At 43.1% G+C, this 8,516-nt stretch overlaps 1 long non-coding RNA gene across 1 annotated transcript in view; it reads left to right on the top strand.

Annotated features, from left to right (window-relative positions):
• LOC119311296 overlaps positions 1-2,782 on the top strand; it is a 6,347-nt gene extending 3,565 nt beyond the window's left edge. The window contains exon 3 of the long non-coding RNA XR_005150964.1: positions 2,665-2,782. This is a non-coding gene — a long non-coding RNA (uncharacterized LOC119311296). The remainder of the gene's footprint in view (positions 1-2,664) is intronic.
• Positions 2,783-8,516: the final 5,734 nt, after the last annotated feature.

Raw genomic sequence — 8,516 nt, 5'->3', positions numbered from 1 at the left:
ATCACAACCAGGTGGAAGAGTCCACCGGTCAAAGCCCGTCCTGCAAACTCAAAGGGCTAGATCTACTTGTCAACTGGGATTCGGGGTGGCCTTCACGGTGTAGCTATGCCACCAAAATATTGCACGGGTCCCGATGCATATGTGAAAGTGTTCCGGCATGCCTAGACGCCTGTCTTGCGGCTCCGTGGTGTGCCCCCCTCCATCGAAGGTAGTGCCACCGTCAATTAGAGGGGGGGATGGTGCGGGTGCGATGGAACTAGAGGGAATCTAGTGTTGGGTTGGGTCCAGACCGTGTTCGGGGATGTTGATATGGGTTGACCTATCGCAACCAGGTGGAGGAGTCCACCGTTCAAATCCCGTTCAGCGAAAGTCAAATGGCTAGATCTATCGGTCAACTAGGACTCGGGGTGGCCTTCTGGGTGTAGCTATTCCACCGAAACATCGCACGGGTCCTGATGCATATGTGGATGTGTTATGGCATGCGTAGATGCCCGTCTTGGGGCTCCATGGTGTGGCCTGATACGTCCTTTTTGTATCATGCTTTTATATCAATATTTATTGCATTATGGGTTGTTATTACACATTATATCTCAATACTTATGGCTATTCTCTCTTATTTTACAAGGTTTACCATGAAGAGGGGGGATGCCGGCAGCTGGAATTCTGGCTGGAAAAGGAGCAAACCATTGGAAACCTATTATGCACTACTCCAAAAGTCCTGAAACTCCACGAAACATATTTTTTGGATTTATTAAGAATTATTGAGCGAAACAAGTACACCAGGGGGCCCACACCCTGTCCAGGAGGGCGGGGGGCGCCCGCCCCCCCTACTGGGCACACCCCCTGTCTCCTGGGCCCCCCGGTGTCCATCTTCTGCTATATGAGGGCATTTACCCTGGAAAAAAATCGTGGGCAAGCTTACAGGACGAAACTCCGTCGCCACGAGGCGGAACCTTGGCAGAACCAATCTAGGTCTCTGGCGGAGCAGTTCTGCTGGGGACACTTCCCTCAGGGAGGGAGAAATCATCACCAACGTCATCACCAACGATCCTCTCATCTGGAGGGGGTCAATCTCCATCAACATATTCACCAGCACCATCTCCTCTCTATTGACACCAGATTTTGGCACGGTCAAGAACTTAATTAAGATGGCCTCAAATGGAAAAGTGCTCAAAGTGAGAAATTCCGTATCATCAAAAGGAGAAACTTTGATATTTGGGCCATAGCCATCCGATCGCATCTCTAAGGCCGAAGTTGTGTTTGAAGCACTGAGAGTTTGTATTCAGAACACTATTCGGCTGATTACGCCCCCAAGATGGCCTCATATGAGAAACGTTTCTACACATATTGTCTTCGTCTCGTCAAAACGATCGATTTTCATATAAGAAACGTCTAAATCGGAGTTCGTATGCAAAAGTTAGAGCCAAAATAGTGTTCTGCATAAATCTGCCCTGGAAGTTCCGGGAAAAACTTCCGGGGAGGTTCCGGGCTAAACCGAAAGTTTGCACGCGGTGCACCCCGAAAACTGGAATTTTAACAGTATTTGCAGATTTGCGAGGCCAGTTTCGACATCAACATGACCTCGGATGAAAAAGTGGTGAACTATGGAATTTTTCTACATTGCAAGATCTACAACTTTGCTTTTGGGACCATCGCGATCCGAAGCCATATGCAACCTGCAGGAGCTGTGCAAGTGGGCAACTTGACGTAATTTTAGCCCGGAAGTTCCGGGCTGACCGGAAGTTCCGGCCCTCGTAGTCCGAGTTAGGTTATCTTTTGATGTTTTGGACGGGATTTGAGTCCTTTTCTTGTACGGAAAGTCCAGCCGCCTCATATATATGTAAGAGGCGATGGCCGATTGAATAACAACACACAATCGAACAATCAATCTATCATCTTTTACCTTTACCTTTATCTCTCTCCCTTGTTCTTCTTCTTCCTCGTTCTTCGTTCGTTCTTCTAGTAGCAGGGCGGCGATCCACGAGGCCCTAGGGGCGATCAGGTCGACCTAGGGCAACCCATAGCCGCCGCGCGCCCTGACGGGGTCCCTCCCAGGCGTGTGGGGTTTCGGGTCTACAAAAGCGCCCGCCGGATTGTCCTGCGTACCGCGCTTCCGGCGGGTCTCCTTCGACGTGAGCTGCGGTTCATCACCCTCGACGTCGAGGGTACATGGTGACGTGTTCGTGTGCGAACACACTTTTTGGCGACTCCGCTGGGGACGAAGCTTTGAACGGTCTCCAGCCCGTTCTTGCTACGAAGAGATCGTCATCTAGGGTTTGCAATCTACAAAGGTAACATGAATACCCAATTCACTTATGTAGATGCAAATAATACATATGTTGTTGCTAGATCGTCTAATGAGCATATTGTATCGGCTAGCCCTAGTTTTATCAATCATGCATCTAATTATGTGCAACAGCCGATTCAGAATAATCTTCATGCTTCAACTTCATATAATTTTAGCAACATGCAACATATGTATCCCAACTCCCATGCATCGGCAACCCCACAAATCTATATGCCGATGAACAACATGATGAGTTCGGTTAATCATGTTGAGACACCCCATGTAGGAACTTCCAATAGTATGCAACAAAGTGTTTCAACTTTTTATTCATCGGCAAATAGCTTGCAGTATGTTAATCCAAACATGCCGGTGGATAGCGGAATTGGCCATGCCACTACTAGTTATTCGGCCAATTACCCTCAAACATCATATGCTACACCTCATGCTACGAATTTTTCGGCACCATACGCAATTGTAGATATTCGTGATTCGGCTCCGCACCTTCATGCTCATGGCCGAATAAGTGAGAATTCTACCAGAGCGCCTGTGTCTTAACCTAGTAACGTAGCATATCATGTTACCCCTGCACAATTACAGAATTTCGGCAACACACCATTACTGAAAGCGTCTCAAAGTATTGGGGGGCAATCCGATGAAGATTGAGCTGAAATTGGTCGAAAAAAGCTTAAAGATAGACTAGCTGCAATGTTTGCTGAATTTAGACAAGAACAAGCAACCTTGCGAATCAAAGAAAGAAAGAGTGGTGATTCGGATAACAAAGTTAATTCGGTTATTAAAAAAGCCGAATCATATAGTATGTGTACCGAATCTATCAAAGAAAAAGAGGATGCCAAGGCATTGGAGAGTCATTCAAAAGTGGAACAAAGTATTATTCAAGTGATACAACCATCATGCTCTCCCAACGTAATTGAAGAGGTATGTCTAGCAAGTGACTTGCCTATCTTCCGATTTGGTCGCAACTTTATTGTCGATGCTTCTATAAGAAAAATTCTCATAAGTAATTTTGAAAGACCAATGAAGAAGGGTAATTTACTTGTTAGCAACAAAATTGTTATAGACTATATCAGTCAACCCATTGCACCATTTATAAAGACTGATAATGACTTATTGTAGTGGCCAAAGCTTTCCCCTTTGCTTTATCTAAAGTTCATATCTAGTTGGGTAGCTTTGCTTATTTCTTACTTGGCTTGCACTTTGTCTCAAATGAGACGTGTGTGTTCTAAATATTTTCTTATCGGAAGTTTAAAGCCAAGGTTAATTTCTTTTCAGAAATCCGATGCTAATATAATATCTTATCCAAAGACATGGGAGATAGAGTGGAAAACACAATGTATAGCCGAATGGGAAGATTCTAAATCTGAACCATTCGTTTGCTTATCTTCACAGCCGTTCAAACATCAAGATCGGCTAGAAAACAACAAGTATACCTTCAATTCAAGCATGTGTGATCAAATATTTGATTTGTTGCTGAAAAATAATTACATGACAATTCTTGATCACCATGTTAAGCCATCAATCCAAGGACGAATGTATAGTAAGTTGCATGATTTGTCCAAGCATAATTTTGAGGATTGCAACATGTTTAATCAAATAGTTAAATCGGCCATTGAAAAGGGACGATTGAAGTTTGTTGAAACACCCAGAGATGACCAGTCTATTCTGATTGGTCCCGATGGCAAAAAGTTTTTGCATTGGCTACTTCAAGCCGATCCATTTAAAGAGAAGGTAAAAACTGCAGGTGATGGGATCAAGCTTTAAAGTAAAGAAGTTGTTGAAGAGCATAATGTACATAATATTGAGGGTGACAATTCCATCGAAGCTATAATGGAGACGCCAAGGACTGGGGGCAGCAAGAAAATCTAGTGATCGATGAAAGCAAACCAAAGGAAAACAAAGGCCGAAATAAGCACAAGTGTAAGAGATCAAAAATCACCTTCGCTGAACTATTGGATAAATATCAGAAGAAGAGTGAAGAGAAGAATGCTTATCGGCCAAATCATGCAAAGAAACAAAGATCACCCCCAAGGCGCAAATATGAGGATTGGTATTGGCAAAGTGATAATTTTAATGCAACGTATTCATATCCTTATTTTGGGCCGCCAATGCCAATGCCGTGGATGCCTCCCTATGCTCATATAGATACATATTCATCATGGGAAAGGTATGATACAAGGGCACATTCTCCATCTTATTCTAGACCATCTAACCAATACTATGCAGCTCCAAGAAGATCAACATTTGAACAATCATGCCTCAAAGACCGTTTCAATCATAAGGAATCGGTCCAGAGCTCAAGGAAGAAGAAAGAGGTGGTAAAGCAAGTTTACCGCGTGAAAAGAGATGGTCGTAAGTGTGCTACTTCAGACTTGATCTCAAATAACAAAGAGTCAATTAAAGTGTTGACATTGGCTACAAAAGGCAAAGAAGTGAAGCAATCAATTGATAAAAATCAGAGTGCCAAATCTGAAGAAAAGAAGTTGAGAGTGCACAAGGTAAAACAAGAATTGCCACTGCTTAAAACAGAATCACAGCCAAGATGCCCAGTCGGCTTATCATATGGGCAGAAGAAGAAATTACAAAAACTTAGTGCACAAGAACTTGAAGATAGGAACATGGCATGGGTTCCCAAAGGAAGTGCTCAAAATAAGAATTATGTGCAAGCTTGCATTACAATAAGTGCGGCAAATGTGAAGAATGAAAAGAGTGAAAACTATGAAGGACCAAGCCGAAGGTTTCAGCATCTTCGGTCTACACATTATCCATATTCTTCGACTATGACATTAACGTTTATGCCATGGAATTCATCATAAGGTATGATTGGTAACCCTTAATGGGCTTATTTTAATCCATGGATGCAATATAATTTCTTACATCATTAAAGGCTATTACCAAGTCAATATACATTTGGTTAGCTACAAGTTTGTTGCTGATCCAAAGGGCTGAAATACTTGATTTGATATTACGTTTGTTTGTTTCGGCTATATGTGCTTAGAACGAAGTTTACATGGTAATGGCCGATAATTTACCTATCGTCCTAAGAGTATGTCAATGCATGGCCGGTGTAGTATTCTAACATCGTCCTTAGTTTGAATGGAGAGCGAGACAATTACTATGGAGATTAGGTTTTGATAGTTGAATTCATAACAATGGCCATGGTGTTGCTGTTGTTTATACATCTCCATATAGTACTGTTCTGTGAAGCCTCATGCCTCTTAAAATATTTATTGCACAATAATCAAAGCCGAAATGCAATGTTATTCGGTTTGGAACTTTTGCCATATGTGCTAAACATATTGAGGATTTTGGTGATTCGTTATGAGTACTGCAACAAATATCCAAGGGTTATCAATGTTTTGACGAATCACTTATAGTTTATCTTTTGGTATGACTAGATGCAAGATTTACCTTGGGTTGCTTTAAAATTGTTCATATATCTAGACATGACAATTTGAAAGAGTTGGCACAACAAGCATCCGGCTACTATATTAACCATGGTGTATTGTATTTCTATCAACAGCCGATGCTAGGTTTTGTCAACATAGGTAAGGCCGAACCGAAGCCCACCGCTTCGGCCACTAGTGAAACTTTTATGCAGGCGAAGTAAGGATTGGAGGAACTTCATTCTTGATTATCTGCAAAGTCCTAGTGAAAGGGTGAACAATATGGTTCGGAAGATGGTTTTGATATATGGAACCTTATCACCGGATTGTTATTCAAGTTGGGAAAGTTTCACCCAAGCTTGCATCAAAATATTCACACAAGCAATGGACGATATATAAATATCACCCTAAGAACATATAAATGGCCGATGGAGTGTTGACATCGCCCTTAGTAAAAGCATCATGCAAGTTGTTTTTCGGCACACAAGTTTGCCGAAAAACAGGGGGGCATGTGTTGACACCAGATTTTGGCACGGTCAAGAACTTAATTAAGATGGCCTCAAATGGAAAAGTGCTCAAAGTGAGAAAGTTCCGTATCATCAAAAGGAGAAACTTTGATATTTGGGCCATAGCCATCCGATCCCATCTCTAAGGTCGAAGTTGTGTTTGAAGCACTGAGATTTTGTATTCAGAACACTATTCGGCTGAATACGCCCCCAAGATGGCCTCATATGAGAAACGTTTCTACACATATTGTCTTCGTCTTGTCAAAATGATCGATTTTGATATAAGAAATGTCTAAATCGGAGTCCGTATGCAAAAGTTAGAGCCAAAACAGTGTTCTGCATAAATCTGCCCCGGAAGTTCCGGGCAAAACTTCCGGGGAGGTTCCGGGCTAAACCGAAAGTTTGCACGCGGTGCACCCCGAAAACTGGAATTTTAACAGTATTTGCAGATTTGGGGGGCCAGTTTCGACATCAAGATGACCTCAGATTAAAAAGTGGTCAACTAAGGAATTTTTCTACATTGCAAGATCTACAACTTTGCTTTTGGGACTATCGCGATCTGAAGCCATATGCAACCTGCAGGAGCTGTGCAAGAGGGCAACTTGATGTAATTTTAGCCCGGAAGTTCCGGGCTGACCGGAAGTTCCGGCCCTAGTAGTATGAGTTAGGTTATCTTTTGATGTTTTGGACGGGATTTGAGTCCTTTTCTTGTACAGAAAGTCCAGCCGCCTTATATATATGTAAGAGGTGATGGTCGATTGAATAACAACACACAATTGAACAATCAATTTATCATCTTTTACCTTTACCTTTATCTCTCTCCCTTGTTCTTCTTCTTCCTCGTTCTTCGTTCATTCTTCTTCACTGCAGGGCGGCGAACCTCGAGGACCTAGGGGCGGTCAGGCTGACCTAGGGAAGCCCATAGCCGCCACGCGCCCTGACGGGGTCCCTCCCGGGAGTGTGGGGTTTCGGGTCTACAAAAGCGCCCGCCGGATTGTCTTGCGTACCGCGCTTCCGGCGGGTCTCCTTCGACGTGAGCTGCGGTGCATAACTCCCGGCGTCGAGGGTACACGGTGACGTGTTCGTGTGCGAACACTCTCAAAACCCTAGTTCATCTCTTGTATCCAATCTTATATCAAAACCACAAATTGGTACCTGTGCGTTGCTAGTAGTGTTGATTACTCCTTGTAGTTGATGCTAATTGGTTTACTTGGTGGAAGATCATATGTTCAGATCCTTTATGCATATTATTACTCCTCTGATTATGAACATGAATATCCTTTGTGAGTGATAGAAGATGGGTGAAGTCTTGCTATTAGTAGTCATGTGAATTTGGTATTCATTCGATATTTTGATGAGATGTATGTTGTCTTTTCCTCTAGTGGTGTTATGTGAACGTCGACTACATGACACTTCACCATTATTTGGTCCTAGAGGAAGGCATAGGGAAGTAATAAGTAGATGATGGGTTGCTAGAGTGACAGAAGCTTAAACCCTAGTTTATGCGTTGCTTCGTTAGGGGATGATTTGGATCCATATGTTTAATGTTGTGGTTAGGTTTACCTTAATATTTCTTTTGTAGTTGAGGAAGCTTGCAATAGGGGTTAATCATAAGTGGGATGCTTGTCCAAGTAAGGGAAGTACCCAAGCCCCGGTCCACCCACATATCAAATTATCAATGTACCAAATGTGAATCATATGAGCGTGATGAAAACTAGCTTGACGATAAATCCCATGTGTCCTCGGGAGCTCCTTTCTCATTATAAGAAATTGTCCAGTCTTATCCTTTGATACATAAAGGATTGGGCCACCTTGCTCTAATTTATTTACTTTGTTTACTTGTTACTCGTTACTATTTATCTTATCACAAAACTATCTATCACCTACAATTTTAGTACTTGTAGACAAAATCTTACTGAAAACCGCTTATAATTTCCTTCTGCTCCTCGTTGGGTTCGACACTCTTACTTATCGAAAGGACTATGATAGATCCCCTACACTTGTGGGTCATCAAGGCCCCCCTCCACGGAAGTGCCACCGTCACTTAGAGCGGGGGATGGTGCGGGTGCGGTCGAACCGGAAGGAATCTAGTGTTGGGTTGGGTCCAGATCGTGTTCGGGCATGTTGCTATGGGCTGACCAAGCACAACCAGGTGGAAGAGTCCACCGGTCAAAGCCCGTCCAGTGAAAGTCAAAGGTCTAGATCTACTGGTCACCTGAGATTCAAGGTGGCCTTCTGGTTATAGCTATGCCACTGAAACACCATACGGGTCCCAATGAATGTGTGGAAGTGTTCTGGCATGCATAGACGTCTGTCTTGGGG

The sequence above is a fragment of the Triticum dicoccoides genome, chromosome 5B, assembly GCF_002162155.2.
Source record: "Triticum dicoccoides isolate Atlit2015 ecotype Zavitan chromosome 5B, WEW_v2.0, whole genome shotgun sequence".
In the NCBI taxonomy this organism is placed as follows: Eukaryota; Viridiplantae; Streptophyta; class Magnoliopsida; order Poales; family Poaceae; genus Triticum; species Triticum dicoccoides.
Note: the sequence above shows the minus strand (reverse complement) of the source record. Positions and strands in the feature narration are given on the sequence as shown.